We start from the raw sequence: 16,020 nt of genomic DNA, 5'->3' as shown, positions 1-16,020 counted from the left end.
AAGCTGACACTTTTGAAGTTTAAAACAGATGAAGCACAAATGGAGAAAGGAATACCACAGCAACTCTAAAGGGATATCGACTTTGAGTTATATTGATATTTCTAATGGCACTTCAGAGAGATTGGGACACTCTTAACTGAACCAAAAGAAAACAAAACAAAACAAAAAAAAAAAGCAGAAAAAAATAAAAACGAAGCACAATTAAACATCTAGGTCATCCAGGATCCACACCCTCCCACTGCCCTCTTCGAAGCTCCATTCTAGCCCATCAGTTTGCCCATCTCCTTTTGTTTCCTGTAGCTGCCCACATGGCTTTAAAAAGCCGAAGTAGCCCAAGCTGAGGTGTGTGTGGCAATGGTACCTACAAAGGAATGGAACCTAGAAAGGTACTTTGAGCACTGCTCTTGCCTCAAGTGTGCACACACTGGTGGTACCTGGGGCTGGGGCGACTCCTTTTGCCTGCAGGTCCCTGCCACAGACTAAGGGAGAGATGAGATGCTGCTGTGAGGGGGATGTTTAAAGAGCTTTGTCTTCCTTTTTCTGTTTATCTGCTGTGATTGGGACACATCATCAAAAGTCGTATCATGTCAGGGGAGGTCCCCATCTTTTCTTTAATTGTTCAGGAAGCACATCAATCTCCAGACTCTATAAAAATCAAACTGTTTTCTTAAATAAAAAAGGTAAGACAAAAACTTGGAGCAAAAGGATTTTATGCCACATTTGAGTTGAGGATACGGCTGATACCAGTGTTTTTTAGAAGCTGGTTATTCAATCTGCCACCTGCTATTTCCTGCCATCTGCTATGGGGATAGTCTCCTGCTGAACAGGTTCTCTGCCAAAGTAAAAGCTGAGAAAAAGAGAGGAAGTGTGAAGTAGTATTTAATTTAGGATATTTATTAGTGCTTTGGTGAGAAATTTGGCAAAAACAAGATCTGAAGATGTTTTATGGATACAGAGTCACGTAACCCTCTTTAGACTTCTGAATATCTTACATCTTACTGGAAATTATTTCTCACTCTTTCTTTACAGAATTAACCCTTAAAAAGCAGAAAGAGAGATGGGACACCCGGCTGGCTCAGTCAGTGGAGCATGTGACTCTTGATCTTGGGGTCATGTATTTGAGCTCCATGTTGGGGGTAGAGCTTACTGAAAAAAATTTTAAAAGCGATATGACTTTTTATAAAAAGGAGAGAAAGAGAGAAATATGTCAAATTATGTTTTGGATGAAAATGACCTAGCCAGAGTAAGTCACTGCATAGGTGCCCAAGATACTAGATCTACGGCGATCTTCTGCATAGAAATGAAACAAAATACATCTGTTAGTAGCTTGTGCTTTCCCTCACATTTTAAAGTCAACAGTTGAGCTATTTGAGTTCCTCTCCTTATTAATCTGAAACATCTGAGATTTAAAGTATAATGGCCAATTATTTTAATTTTTAAAATTTTAATTTTTAAAGAGATAATTCAAGAGAATTACCAGGTGTACTGCCTCAATGAGGGTGATGCTGCTTGCTGGCCTGTAAACCCTTGCTGGGCAAGGAGGGCCATGCTGTTGGTCCAGCACTGACTCCTCAGTGCCTGACACAGTTGGTAGCCCACAGGTTTTCAGCAAATAAAAAAAGAGCTTCAGTCAACAAATGTATAAATGCTATTATGTGCTGATCCTTTTGCTAACATCTAAGACATATACAAAGAACTGTAAATTCCCTGTTTGGGGCATTTCTAATTTCATTACAAACATGAAGTACACAGACATAGTTCACAATACTACGAGGTAGAACACAGTAAGTGCTAAGGAGACACAGGGCATTGCTAGCTGCTAGGAAATGTACTGGGTAGCAGTGACAGTTAGGTTCCATCCATTTTTTCTTTAAAAACAAACAGAATTAGAAATGCCAATTACCTTCTCTACCCAAGATTATTTTAAACCTAAGCCTCATTTAAAAATCTAATCTTCTGCCTTAGGATGTCTCCAGTGACTACAGAACTTGTGACATTTCTTTCTGATAGACTTTAAAACAAAAGCACTGTGACCAAATCCAACCAAACACCCTTTTTATTTAGGCTTTAAAGAAAACAAAGATTAATAGGACCTAGGTTTAGAGCTTCAAAGTTCAAATTAAAATTTACTTAAAGTCGTTGTTAACTGTCTGAGGCTAATGTTCATATGTGGAAGAACAGAACAATTTCATCTTCTCAAAGATCTTGTCTTCTCACACTTGGATTTCTTAGAAGCCTAGAGAGAAATTTACTCAAGACTTTACACAAGGATCTCAGAACAGTGGCCTTTGAGAGATTTGTCAACTGACCCCCAGGGGTCTTTAGTTATGTCCACTCTCTCCCTCATCCTAGAACAGGGCTACTTGGTATGATCTCTGCTCTCTAAGACCTAGGAATCCAGGGACACAAACATGTCTAGGACATGTTCAACTATGTGAGCATATTAAATCAATTTGGGAATACGAGGGAATCACTTACACCGATTTTATGAAATATGCTGCACAAACTGCAGCTCCCGCACTTCCCAAGCAGGCAGCACATGAACTCCTTTCTAAGTCCTTATCGGTGTTAAAAAAGAAATTAGGACATGAACATATGTGTGTTATCTAGCTGTCTAGAATATAAACAACTCAAGCCATTGAGATAGTAGGGTCCACCCCACTCTGGATGGTGAATTTGAGAACTTCTCTACCAATGACTTTTAAGCAGTTCAAACAGATAAACGTGGGCCCTGCTCAGAACTGCCAGTGGTAATATGATAGGCAGGTAAGTCTCTGGAATGGGTACTTGCCTGGAACAATTCTATGCACTGCTGGAGAAGCATTTTCCCGTTCAGCCAGGAGAAAGGCAAGGCACGAGAACACAACTAACACATTGATTTTCCAATCTGCCTGCAAACAGACTGGCTTTTGTTCTCGCCTGCTCTGACCACCAGCCTGGCAGATTACAGGCGGCCACTGTCGGAGTCCCCTCTGTGCCCTGTGCCATCAGCTGTTTGCTCACCTCGACAGAAGCTTTATTATTGTCCAGGCCAGCAGGCTGCCAAGCTAGGCAAACCGTGTGAGTGTGGAAAAGATAAACAAATGCAACTCAGATCTCCCCAACAATGCCTGTGCTCATGGAGGCCATGGATATTAGGAGTTTCCAGATTAAAAAATATAAGTAAACTTACAACAATTCTAAGGACATGAGTATTTCCTGGAGTAAGGACATGAGTATTTCCTGGGAAAAAGGAGGACAGAATGAAGACATGCACTCTCAACCTCTACCTCTAGTTCTCAAAGTTGATATCCCAAGGCCAAGGACACTCTGTCTACAGTGCTAAGTGGCATTCCAGGTGAAGACAGAACTGGCGTAAGAAGCCAAATCATGGACAATCACATGGCAGGAACTGGGAAGCTTCCTCTCCTCAAAATCAGGCTATATTCAGGACTGCTCGGGGCATTCGCCTGCACCATGGCTCATTCAAGATTAATGTCACCAGGAAGGAAGCAGAGAATCACAGGCTACAAAACTGACCGGAGGCAGAAGTCTTTGATACCCCAGAGATTTCTGTTTATAGGGGAAGAGAGGTTATATTAAAGAAGTCAAGAGTGAAAAGCAAAACACCAGAGACTTACTGTGATTACACAAAAGGTACTTTACTGTGTGAAAAAGTCACATGGTATATCCTATTTGTAATCAATTTCATCATTTCATTGGAAAAAAATAATAAAGGGGGGAAACAGCCTTTTCTCCACAGGGTTCATCTAAAGGTTACTGCTGAAGGCAAAAGCGACGATGTTCATCAGCTCTTCAGTACAGCAAGTAACTGTGCTTCCGGCTGGGTAGGGCTGATGCACAGATGCCAGAGCCTGGAGCTCAGCGTCTCCACCATTTCGCTGCAGCACTGGCTCTTCCATATGAATGAGCAAGCTTTCCACAACGTTTATCTGATTATGAGAGCCACCAGCCTTAAACATACACATGCAGTTTCCCCTCCTCCCTAGTGAATTCCGTATCCTGTGGCAACAGGCTTTCCAGATGGAAACCTCAGCTTCTGGGCTGGGCGGGCACACATGGAGGCGAGTGAGGGGCCAGGGTGAAGAGAGGAAAGAAAGAGTGCCAAGAAGAAAATACAGCTGGCTCTAAAGCCTGTCGTGTGGACTGGGACTCTTATCAGTGAAGCAAAGTGTGTAATTATTAAAAGGTCTGAGCACTTCCCTGAACTAGAACCGAAGGGTAAAAGGGTGTCCTGTGACTATTTAAGCCAGAATCTGATTCAATCACTGCTACTGACTTTCTCATTCTAAAAGGATAATTAGTTTTTTTGCAAACTTCTGGAAATTCTGCTTTCATAAATTATTAATTGCACCCCCAAACCCATAAAGAAAATCAAGTTTTGATAATTTTCTAATGACTATTATATTTTTGCCAACTGTTTAAAAAGGGGGTAGGGTCTAATATAGGAACTGATAATAAAGACACAGTACTGTAGATTTTAAATCTCTTCCCTGCTTGAGATCTCAGAGTCTTATTCTTTACAAAGTTACTTCAGTTAATTTTAACTTTCAGCAAACATGTTCCAAGTGTACACTAAGAGAAGCACTAGGAACAATAATCTGGTCTGAAATGCTCCTCCCTCAAACGGCCAACCAGTTTGGGCTCAACCACTGCCAGAGAATTCATTATCTCCCTCACCAAGCAGATAAAAAAAATTTTTTTTAAAGTTCTAATACTTCACTTTTGTGAAGGACAGGCTTACAGGAACAGGATGTACAAGCAGTAAAATTTATACTTTTCAATATATGTGTCTGTAAGTTTTGACAAACATGTCCAGTTGTGCAATTACCACCACAATCAAGATGGAAGAACAGTTCTGTTACCCCTACAAACTCCTTAATGTCTCCTTTGTCGTTAACCTCTCTACGGTTTGCTGGTCAATTTAAGCCAATTTTATATAGACAATCTCCTCAAGTCTTTTTCTAACCCCACAGTGATTAATTTATGAGAGGAAAGCAAATATGGTAATAAAACTACAATTTCTATCAGTTAGTTTATAATTCATATCCTGCCAATTTCCAAAGAGAATTTGAAAAAATTAAAACCCAGTTTGCATAAGACCTTCTGGTATCCTTGTTTGCCATTCTAAAAAGGGTGATAAGTAAGTGGATTTTTGGTAGAGAATAACACAGGCATAGAATTTTGCAAATGTGAAGTGCTAAATAAATGCAGCATAATAACACATTTTTTGAAGTGAAGATGGATAACAGAGGGACTCGTTAGATATCAAAGTCAAAGTCTAAATTTGTCAGACTCGGGGCTTAAAAATGAGGTCATTAGCATTTCACCTGGAAACACAGTGGTATGACATAACAGAAAGTAGAAGTACTCCATTTTCCATGTCCTCTCATGGAATAGGAAGAAAGCAACGACAAGATAATTATGGCCCCAAATTCTTATTTCTTTCCCTTCTCTCTGACCTGGTTATTATTTTGCCAGATCGGCCTTTCTCAATCTAGGAAACATATTTTTTTATTCATGACGTATATACCAAATAGCTACCCTGTGCCACGTGATCTATATTCTTGCCCTATTGGTCTAACTCAATTTCCTTGAACTCCAATCTTAAAAAATGACATCTCCCCCTTTCTGATGCAGAAAGAACACTTACAGACTGACTATGCTCTGCTGTTCTTTCTCTTAAGGTATTTAAAGGTAAGGAGCCAACCAGAATGAGACCAAATGTTCTTTGTCTGAAACCTGGAACGCCATTTTTATTAGCCTCCAAAAGGTGATGCGTATGGATGACGGGAGGATTATTTGTGGGAGAATGGGACAAGAAAATATACAGTGATTGCTGGGTGCTTCCTTGCTTGCAATGGTCCTAAAAGCAGAAAATGGCTGTCTTTGCGGCCAACAATTCACCTGCCAGTGAAACTGCACCCAGAAGCACCTGGTGGGGCTCCTCAGCTACTTTAAAGCTAGACACGCAGGTTAGCTTCACTCCTGAGACACCATCACTGGTGGGCAAGGTGAGGCTAAGGGGAGGAACAGGAAGTTGAGAAAAAATGGATCTTGGGACCAGTCCTATTTATAAAAGCACATAAAGTTGTGGGAACTGGCTTGGTTTAGGCAGAGATAAGGGAAATATTTTTGGTTTTTGGGAGGAAATCTATGAGCAATAAATGAGCCAGTTTTAAAAAGATGCAAATACTGCCTGATGTCTTCTATAGTTTGGCTAGGAACTTCAGAAAAACTTCCACAAAATCATGAATAATACAATGACTAAGACAGGAAAATCACATATATTTATTAGTCACTGGCAGGGTGTACATATGAATAGTTCTGAGGAAGGGGAAGGTGAGAAACAAAATGGAGAAAAACAAAGGCATAGAAATTAGAATTTCTAGAGTGTTCTTGGCTTAGTAAAGTTGTCAGGATTAAGTCTGCCACAAAAGAAATGAGCAGGCAAAGGCCCCTGGCCCAGGGGATGAAGCACACCAGCAGAAAAGCAGAGAAGAATGAAGCTGATGTTGAGCAGATTTATATGTGTTTGTGTGTGAGGTGATGGATTTCTTCAGGGATATTTCTGAGGGAAGAGAAGCTCAGCACTAATCTGGGTTTCTTAAGAACCAGATTTTCTTTTAAATGAAGAAAAAAAGCACCTCCGTGTTTTAAACATTTTGATTCTCTAATACATGGAAAAGTTAAATTCCATAAGATTCTCTGTTTATATCAAAAGGCAACGTTGGATTTACTGCAGTTATAAACCCAAGTTCACAGCTAGTTTCTATTTCTGTAACTCCGCTGACTTCCCTATACTGCTTTTAATCTCTTATAAGGTAGGAGAGAACTTTTCTATCCTTTCATGTCCTATAACAGCAGGTGTCTGATGATTTGGTGACAGTGGCTAGGCCTGCTCAGAATGTATAAATCCCAATAATGTATGTTGAAAACATGAGTATTGTTTATAATGAAACAGTAATCCATTTCCAGTTTTGAAATTCATCTTGCCTATAAATAGATGAGGCCAGGAGAAAACGTTACCTCTTTTTGTAGAAAGCTGGAGGAGACTAGAGATGGGAGAGATGTGGAATAATGTGACCATTCTGAAAAGCCACCTACTCCTTACTTCCTCTGCCTCCTGTTTCCTTCCCATCAAAAAGATCCAAGGATCTTTTTGCAGTATAGTAAGTTCAGGAAAAGATAACCTGAAGGGAGAGGGAAACCACAAATACGAGGACAGAAGACAGAATACATGGGTTCAAAGAACTCCCCTAACAAGTTCTAAACCAAGAAACTTAAGACACCTAAAGTGTCTTAAGGAGACTCTGAAAACCATCTAGGCCAAGTAAACTGGGGATAGGGGAAGGAAGAAAGCTGATATACAATTACAGAATCTATAATTTAGTGTTAGTAGGGACCTTCAAAAGCCACTCTGTTCTCTGAACTATTTATTGAGAAGTTACTATTTTTACCAAGCCCTGTACTGAGTGATATGAGATTGTCTGGTACAATTCTTCTATCGATGAAAAATCTTGGTGTCTACTGAGATGAAAAGATTTGGTCTGTAACAGGACCTAAACTAGACTCTTCACTCTTATTATTTCACCAATGCTTCTCAATTATTTTATTTTCATTTTGGCTCAGGTCATGATCTCAGGTTCCTGGGATCAAGTCCCATCTCAGGCTCAGTGCTCAGGGGGAAGTCTGCTTCTCCCTCTCCTTCTGCCCCTCCCCCTTCTCATCATCTCTCTCTCTCTCTCAAATAAATAAAATCTTTATTTTTAAGGTACTTTTTCAATATTTTATTTATTTATTTGTCAGAAAGAGAGAAAGAAAGAGGAGGGAGCACAAGCAGGGGAAGCAGAGAACAGAGCAAGAAGCAGGCTCCCTGCTGAGCAAGGAGACGGATGTGGGACTCAATCCCAGAGTCCTGGGATCACGACCTGAGCTGAAGGCAGACACTTAACCAACTGAGCCACCCAGGTGTCCCTCAAATAAATGTAAAAAAAAAAAGAAAGAAAGAAAGAAATAAAAAGGCATCCCTGCAGTTTGACAAAGGTCTCTAACATACTGAAAAAATAAATAACATCTTTTAAGAATAGATTTATTTATTTGAGACAGAGAGAGCATGTGAGCACATGCACGCAAAAGTAGGGACAGGGGCGTGGGCAGAGGGACAAGGGGAGAGAGAGAACCTCAAGCAGACTCCCAGCTAAGTGTGGAGCCCAACACAGGGCTTGATCTCACGACCCTGAGATCATGACCTTAGCTGAAATTAAGAGTCAGACACTCAACTGACTGAGACACCCAACTCCCCAAATAACATCTTTTCTAAATTTAGAAACAGAATTCAGAGAAAAATACTCGAACTGTAAAACAGTTCTGGAACTGCCCTGAACTAGCTGTTTGACTTTGGGAAGTCACTTGATCCTTCAGGATTTAAATTCCTGTAACTGTAAAATGAAGAGGCAGGATTATCTGGATCATGAACTCACATGGCCACAGGGGCCATTCAGTTAACAGAAATGCATGAAGAACCATGTGAGACAATAGATGCAAAGCTGTTCATAACGATCAAGCAAAGTAGCTACTATTTTTGCAAACATACAATATAAGCCAAACAAAATATACTAGAACTGTGGACTGGACCCAGACTCCCCGAAACTCCTTCTGGCTCTCAAGTGTAATGACTCTGTGGAATAATACACTTAATCAACTCATTAAAACGTCAGTCATTTACACGTTTCTAATATACCAGAAAAATGGCAGTGATACAAATAAGTAAAAAACAAGGAAAAACAAGCAATTATTCAGCCCACAGCTGATTCAACTCTTTTCCACTATCCTCCACTCCCCTACCAGCGGAACATCATTTTATCCAGTTTGGGCAGTCAATATAAATTATTATGGGGGCAGTACACCTTGCAAAGTGGCCTCTAAAATTATAAGATGAAATGATAAAACCAATAAAGTTGAATTTAAGGTCCCGAAAGTAGATTTTAGTTAGAGATCAAGTCCTGCAGGAAATAAAGTTTTCAGCAATTAACCCCTCCACTTGTATTTTCTACTCTAATGAATACTTGATTATGTTCAGTTTATATCTAGAGTCAGCTGTCCAAAACAACTTTCCTATACAACACAGATTGTTTTGTATGTTGCTACTTTCTTCTACTCCTTAAATAAATTCCTGCTAAGCAGTCATAACTACCCAATCAATTCATTCATAACTAGTTTTGGCATCAAACCCCTATGATCTGGTTATTTCTATGGCAGAAACAATGGAACTCTTTAAAAAAGGGGGAGTGAAAAGGGGGTGATGATAGGGATACTACGTTGTTTGGCAGTTTCTGGAACCATAAAAGGACATAATCAATTTTTATAGCTGAAAAGAAAAGAAATTTGAAAAACTGAGATTTAGATTTGTCAGTGCAACTGGTTTTCAGGAAGCCTAAATTTAACGCTTATAAAAACAAAACAAACCAAAACAAACCCTTATATATATGTGAAGGTAGAAAAATTAAGGTGACCTTTCTTTTTTCTTGTGCTGTCAAATGGTTAAAATCAGGATGACTACATTTATTAAGCAGGTCCCTTATATAGCTTGGGCTAGCCCTGCCATATTAAAACCAACTTAAAAACAAAAAACAAAAAACAAAAACCTGAGTATTTTAAATTCTACAAACAAACATAACATACTAACAAAATGCTTAAGAATATCCAAATACAAACTTCATTCCATAGGAATGCTATGGGTCTGAGACAACTCCTTTTAATATGATAATCCTAAGAAAGAACGATTACAAATTTTCAATAGCAAAGAGTTAATTCTTTAGTAATACACTAAATACAACGATCTGGGCTCAACTGTTCCGGCTGGCAAATCTTCCATAAAACCACCATGCTACAGCTAAACAAAAGCTCTCAGGCTGGCCCAAAAGGAGGGAATGAACAATTTGAAAAACATCTTTATTCCCTGAGAAAATTTTTTAAAATGTCTGAAAGTGCTGGGAGAGTTGTCTCAATGTGACTGCAGGCAGCTCTTCAAAGTCCCTCTGCTTCTCTAACTATGAGTCATAGGGAGAGGAGAGAGCATCTTGGCAAAGATACAGTCTTTCCTCTTTGGTTCCACCCTCCTGTCCCTTTTATTTTATTTAAAAAAAAAAAAAAGCTTTGATAGATAATAGTTAAATAGATTCCAGACAGGCTTAACTGAAGAAGTTTGAACACCAGGGAGGCAAAATATCATTGTAGGAGTCTCTATTGTTTGCCATTGTGAGCCACAGACACAGGGAAGCATCTTCTGCATCCTAAAAAGGGCTGGTCCCATTGATCATGTGTCAGATCATGGCTGTGCTTTGAGGGAGAGGAGAGAGAAATGAACTATGAAAATACCTCCGCTCCCCAAGCTTCAGAAACATCATTAGCTCATATGCTGGACGATTACAGCGAGCTGGAAGGGGCAGGAGCATGTCCTTTATGAGTGCACATTAAGTGGAATTTCAGCTGTAGTAGCTGGAGGCCATCCATCTGTACATGGCTGCTACAATGCAAGCAGCCTTCAGTCAACAGGCACAATTTTTCCTTCCCTAATTTTACACAAAAAAGCAAGAGAGCTAGTTTTTTGTTGTTTATTTGTTTTTTAATAAAAAGAGAGCAACATTAAGGAAAAGCTGAATGTTGAACTAGAGAGACAAGAGTTTTACTTGGGGACCTACATGGAGCCACTTATTATAACAGAATGGAGCATTTGGTGTTGGCAAAGCTGTTCTCTTCTGCATGTGCTCATCCACCAACCTACCATGAATCAAGATAGTACGCTGGGCACTAAGTGACAGAGATAAACACACATACTCGTTGCCTTCCGTGACATTAGACTGGGATTATCAAAATACAAGTATTTTGTGAGCATCTAAAATAAGCTTAGGTTAATTCATTACTATCAATGAAAATCATCATTTACTTAACACTGATTATTTCATAACACCCTGGTAGTAAATTTTTAAAAATTGGCTCTCAGAAGAGAAGTGAATCTAACCTTCCTCTCCTCTCCTTAGTATGTCTTTTTCTGTTTGTTTTCTTTGGATATATTTAAGAAATAGTGTTACAGATATAAATAAAGTTGGACCTGTCTGGGTGGCTCAGTTGGTTGAGCATCTGACTCTTGGTTTCGGCTCAGGAGATCAAGCCCCAAGTTGGGCTCCCCACTCAGTGGAGAGTCTGCTTGAAGATTTTCTCCCTCTGCCCTTCTCCCCACTCTGATGCACACTCTCTAAATAAATAAATCTTAAAAAACAAACAAACAAAACTGCACCCTCCTCCTGCTACTTTCCAAGGAGTAACATTGGTGTCCATCATGCTCATACATGTTTTTATACCTTTATCACCCATGGATGCATCCAATTTAAGGTACATGTATGTGCCTTTTAACTCTGCATCCAAGGCCTGTGTGATAGAGAATCGAGCCAAACCACGGTAGTGTGTGCTTTGCCAGGGGCAGAAGAGTAGGGACTAAAGTGACAAAATGAGTGCTATCTCAGATATAAGGAGGGATCAGAGGCCACTTTTACTGTGGAAATTAATCAGCACCGCCACCAGGATAATCCCCGACAAGGTAATGGCTGCTCTGCATTTGACTGCAACCCAGACATAACTTGCTGACTTGGTTAAACCAACGTTGAGAAGCAGGTTTGTCAGCTATAAAAAAATAGGTGAAAATACCTTAATCATGAGGTTACTTTGACAATCAAAGGTAATTTTGTATTTGTATTTGACAACTTTTAATTCAAGTATTTTGACAACTTTTAATCCTCTTTGGAATGAAGCAGAGTATAAATAGGCACAAAAAACAAGAAATACTATTGTTAGAGTCTATTTGATATAGCACTCGATGGCATTCTGTCTGGTACTGCTCACTATTTGCTTTAAATATGTTTTGTTCTTAAGACTAAGGTCTACTGCCTTTGGGAGTGCAGAAGTAGGTAAGGTACAAGATTTGGCATTAGGTGGACTTCATTCCTACTTTACAACTCCCAGGAAACGGACTCTAAACTTGAGGATGCTAACCTGTAAAATGAGTAATGTTGTTAACACCTCCTGTGGCACAACTCTGGATTGGTAGGAGCATCGAGGAGATGAGACATGTAAACTAGCACACAGCCCTTTCTGACAGGCTGGACAGAGCAGCTGACAGTAGCCACATGCAAAAGGACACTGAGTTAAATGTGAACTCTACTGACTATTCCCTCCACTTGGGCTATGACTTGTAAAGTGCTAGGCACATACAAGCAGCAAATACCCGATTGTCATCAGCCAACTGGGAGGTGACACAGTAGGAAGGACAGGGTAAGAGGGTGAAGTGTCTCGTGTACCTCATTCCTCTAAAGACAATCTCAAAGGAGTAGCTGGAAGGCAAACCAAAGGGGAAAACAGGTTTTTCACAATCATAGAGGATCAAAGCCAATCAGTATAGGGGTATGCCAGTCAGTCTGATGGCTGGTAGTAGGGTCTCTAATCTTATTTATGATAGAAGAAGGTCTAGGCAGAGAGATGGGAGTCAGGAGATGACCTAATAAGGAGTTAATTTACCTACTACTGCTCTTCTAGCCTTGGTATGTTTTTCACAACCTTGGCAAGCCAGTTACAACACAACAGAGATTATGCCTTGAGTCCTCTATTGGTTCAGTGCCCACCAGCCTCTGTCTGGCTGGACTCAATAACTAAGGAGTATGAAATGCCTTCTGAAGATAAACTGAACCACTCAAAAGAGAAGCTGCCAAGCCCTGCTCATGGCTCTGATCTACGCTCAGGGCAGAATCTCAGAGGAAGCAAAAAGGTATCTATATGGGGCATGCCACCCATCCAAGCCTCAGAAGTAAAGGAAAAGGGCAACAGAGGCAATGCATTTGCTGCTGAGCAAGCTGCTGTTCCAGCCTTAATCTTTCCCCACTCACCTGCCCACTGCACCACCCTTAGAAGTCAAGCAAAGAGGATGGAATCCTCTTTTCCATCTTTTATGCACTACTAGTAATCCAAAAAGACTTTAAGGCTGAAAGCTCCCATTCCTGCCTGCAACCCAGATGGAGCCATCAGCCCTTTCACAACCTGGACAAAGCAGCTGATTGCAGCCACATGACAGCAAAGCGCCACTGAGTTAATGGAATATCTATGAAAACAAATATACAGTAGTTTTTTTCAAGTTAAAAAAAATGTGAATACAACCAATAACTGTGTTTTAGGATCCTATGTTAAGCTAGGCTCAAAAGTGAGACAAAAACATAGCTGTTGCTATGGTGGCCACAGTATTTGACTTCTTTAGGATTTCCCATAATCCCATGCAAGCCTAGAACAGTCTCCTTTATTAGCAATACTCATACTAACTATATTTTTAGGAATGAATCAATGAGTACTTATAAAAGGATACAACATACTGAGAAGCATGTCTTTGAATATTTAGATCTTTTTAAATTTAATTTTCAAATTTTGAAAAAATATTTTATTTGAGAGAGAGAGAAAGAAAGCGAGCATGAAAGGGGGAGGGGCAGAGGGAGACAGAGAATCTCAAGCAGACTCCCTCCTGAGCGTGGAGCCCAATGTGGGGCTCAATATCATGACCTGAGCCAAAACCAAGAGTCAGACGCTCAACCGACTGAGCCACCCAGGTGGCCCAATATCTTTTTTTTTTTTAATCATATTGAAGGGAAGTTTCCTTTTCCTGAATCAGTTTGTGCAAAATCTTCATGTAACTAAGAATAAGAAGGATCAAAATATATAATAGCATCACTAATTAAAAGGTACTCAACATTTCCTATGTGCATTACCCTCAGCACTTTATATATACTTTTTCATTTTTATAGAGTAGGAAACAGAAAACTGAAAAGGATAAAATCTAGCCTGAGAGCTTGCAATAAAGCCAACACAGGTGGTTTTTATTTTTACTACAGTGTTTGAAAAAGACTACTGGTGGCTGTTGAGCATCAGTAGTTAGCTTCATTTAGACAGCCAACTTTACAAAAAAAAATGTGTCACTCTGAACACGAGAATCACACCTGGCACTGCAGAGTGTTCCTATCATGAGAGGAATGTAGAGAAGACAACAGGTTCTTATGCCAGGGTAGCCTGACAGGGTTAATATGTTGGGTAACCCCTCACCAAGACCCACCCCAGGTCTCTTCTCTTGAGTTGTTCAGATTCCCCAGAGAGGACTCCTCCAGGCTCCTCCCTGAGAGGGATAATAATCCTTGCATCACCAAATCCAGAGTCCTTCTGGTTCAGTCTATCCAGAAAGAAAACCACCAGTCTTCTGCTAGGGTTGGAGAGAAACAATCTGGGTGTTTCACTATGCCTTATGAAAACTTTCCATTAATCCTCTTCCCTTGCTGCTTTTTCCTTATGAGATTTTCTAGGGTCCTACAGGACGGATGCCCTTGCAGCCAAATTTCTTCTCCTGCCAGCTTCAGTGGTAGCTTTCTCTTTCTGCTAAGTGTGTTACCTCCTGTCCATGTATTTTATAACTTTCAAAATTTCGTTCCTGTTGTCTCTTGTTCTCTTTATTTTGTAAATTTTTTTAAACCTTTTATTGTCACATTTGTGGATGTTCTGTAAGGGAATGGAGCTAAGAACTTATGTTCAACATCAAATTTAATCAGAAGACTTCCATAAACCATTTGATCTCTGTGAACTAGTCAGTGGATTATACAATCACCTGAAAGCAATGATGGAAAAAAAGGTACTTCAAACATTCAAATGTATTTCAGCAGTAATATCCTCTGCTTAAAGAAGGACACATTTTTTTTAAAAAGATTTTATTTATTTGACAGACAGAGATCACAAGTAGGCAGAGAGGCAGGCAGAGAGAGAGAAGCAGGCTCCCTGCTGAGCAGAGAGCCCAACGCGGGGCTCAATCCCAGGACCCTGGGACCATGACCTGAGCCGAAAGCAGAGGCTTTAACCCACTGAGCCACCCAGGCGCCCCAAGAAGAACATATTTTGAGGAAGACACTTAACTCTCTGGATTTCCACTTCAGTAAATTATAAAATAAAAGGCTAGATCAGAGAACAGTCCTTTAATGACCCCATTAACTCTAACATCCTTCAACAAAGGCCCAAAGTAAGTCATAATGCTGTAACGTGAATTATGTGTTCAATCTAAAATATTTTATTGAAAACACTGTGCACATATATTAAGACCCTAATATGTGGATGGTAAGTTAAGTGTTAAAAAATATTAAGACATGGTCCCTAAATTGTAATATTCTCTCTTTTTTTCTGGGGATAAAAAGGATAATCACATGTAACAACATTATTCACGATTACTCAAAAAAGGAAACAAAGTTAAATCAAGCTTGGCAAATTTCTTTTAAGAAGGTAGAAAATTCAGAAAAAGGTAGAAAATTATATAATACTGCAACAATGTCTTAAAAGATGAAATTCAGCCATATTCATGGAACTTTCTCTGCTCTGATGATTTAAAAAAATGATTTCTCTATAGGTGAAAGGTCAAGAAGCTAGGGGACTAGATCTCACAAAACTATGAAACCAGTACAATAGGAAGGATCTAATTCAGGCTGAAGCACCAAGGCACTTCTGTGTCAACTTTCTGATAAACTAGGCAGCATAGCTGATGCCAGAGCCCAGGCTCCTGGCATATCGATATGGAGATCTCTATGTATCAGAAGAGAGAGAAAAAAGATCACCTGTACTTATTATCCTTAGGGTTCAAACAAAGTTAACACCATTTCCCCCATTCCTGGAATTCTATATATGGAATCCCTTACTTTACATATGAGGAGGAGAGCTGCCATCTAACAGAGATAGGAAACTGCCAGACTGTAGTGAATACGGTCCCGCATGAGAATGAGGACCAAGGTCTCCTCTTTCACACACTGTGGAGACCCACAGGCATGCTGGCACAATACAGCAATGCAGTACCTGAAAGCACCTGCTTCCCAGTGCATGCACGGGAACTTCTCATTCCTTCCAAATGCCACACAGGATGTGACATTACACATAAGCCATGTCACTAGGTGTATTTTA

General features: G+C 39.9%; 1 protein-coding gene across 2 annotated transcripts in view; it reads right to left on the bottom strand.

The window, feature by feature from the left end:
• MRPS27 (mitochondrial ribosomal protein S27) overlaps positions 1-16,020 on the bottom strand; it is an 82,117-nt gene that overhangs the window by 18,929 nt on the left and 47,168 nt on the right. The window lies entirely within an intron of this gene.

This window comes from Martes martes (assembly GCF_963455335.1).
Source record: "Martes martes genome assembly, chromosome: 5".
NCBI classification, from domain to species: Eukaryota; Metazoa; Chordata; class Mammalia; order Carnivora; family Mustelidae; genus Martes; species Martes martes.
Note: the sequence above shows the minus strand (reverse complement) of the source record. Positions and strands in the feature narration are given on the sequence as shown.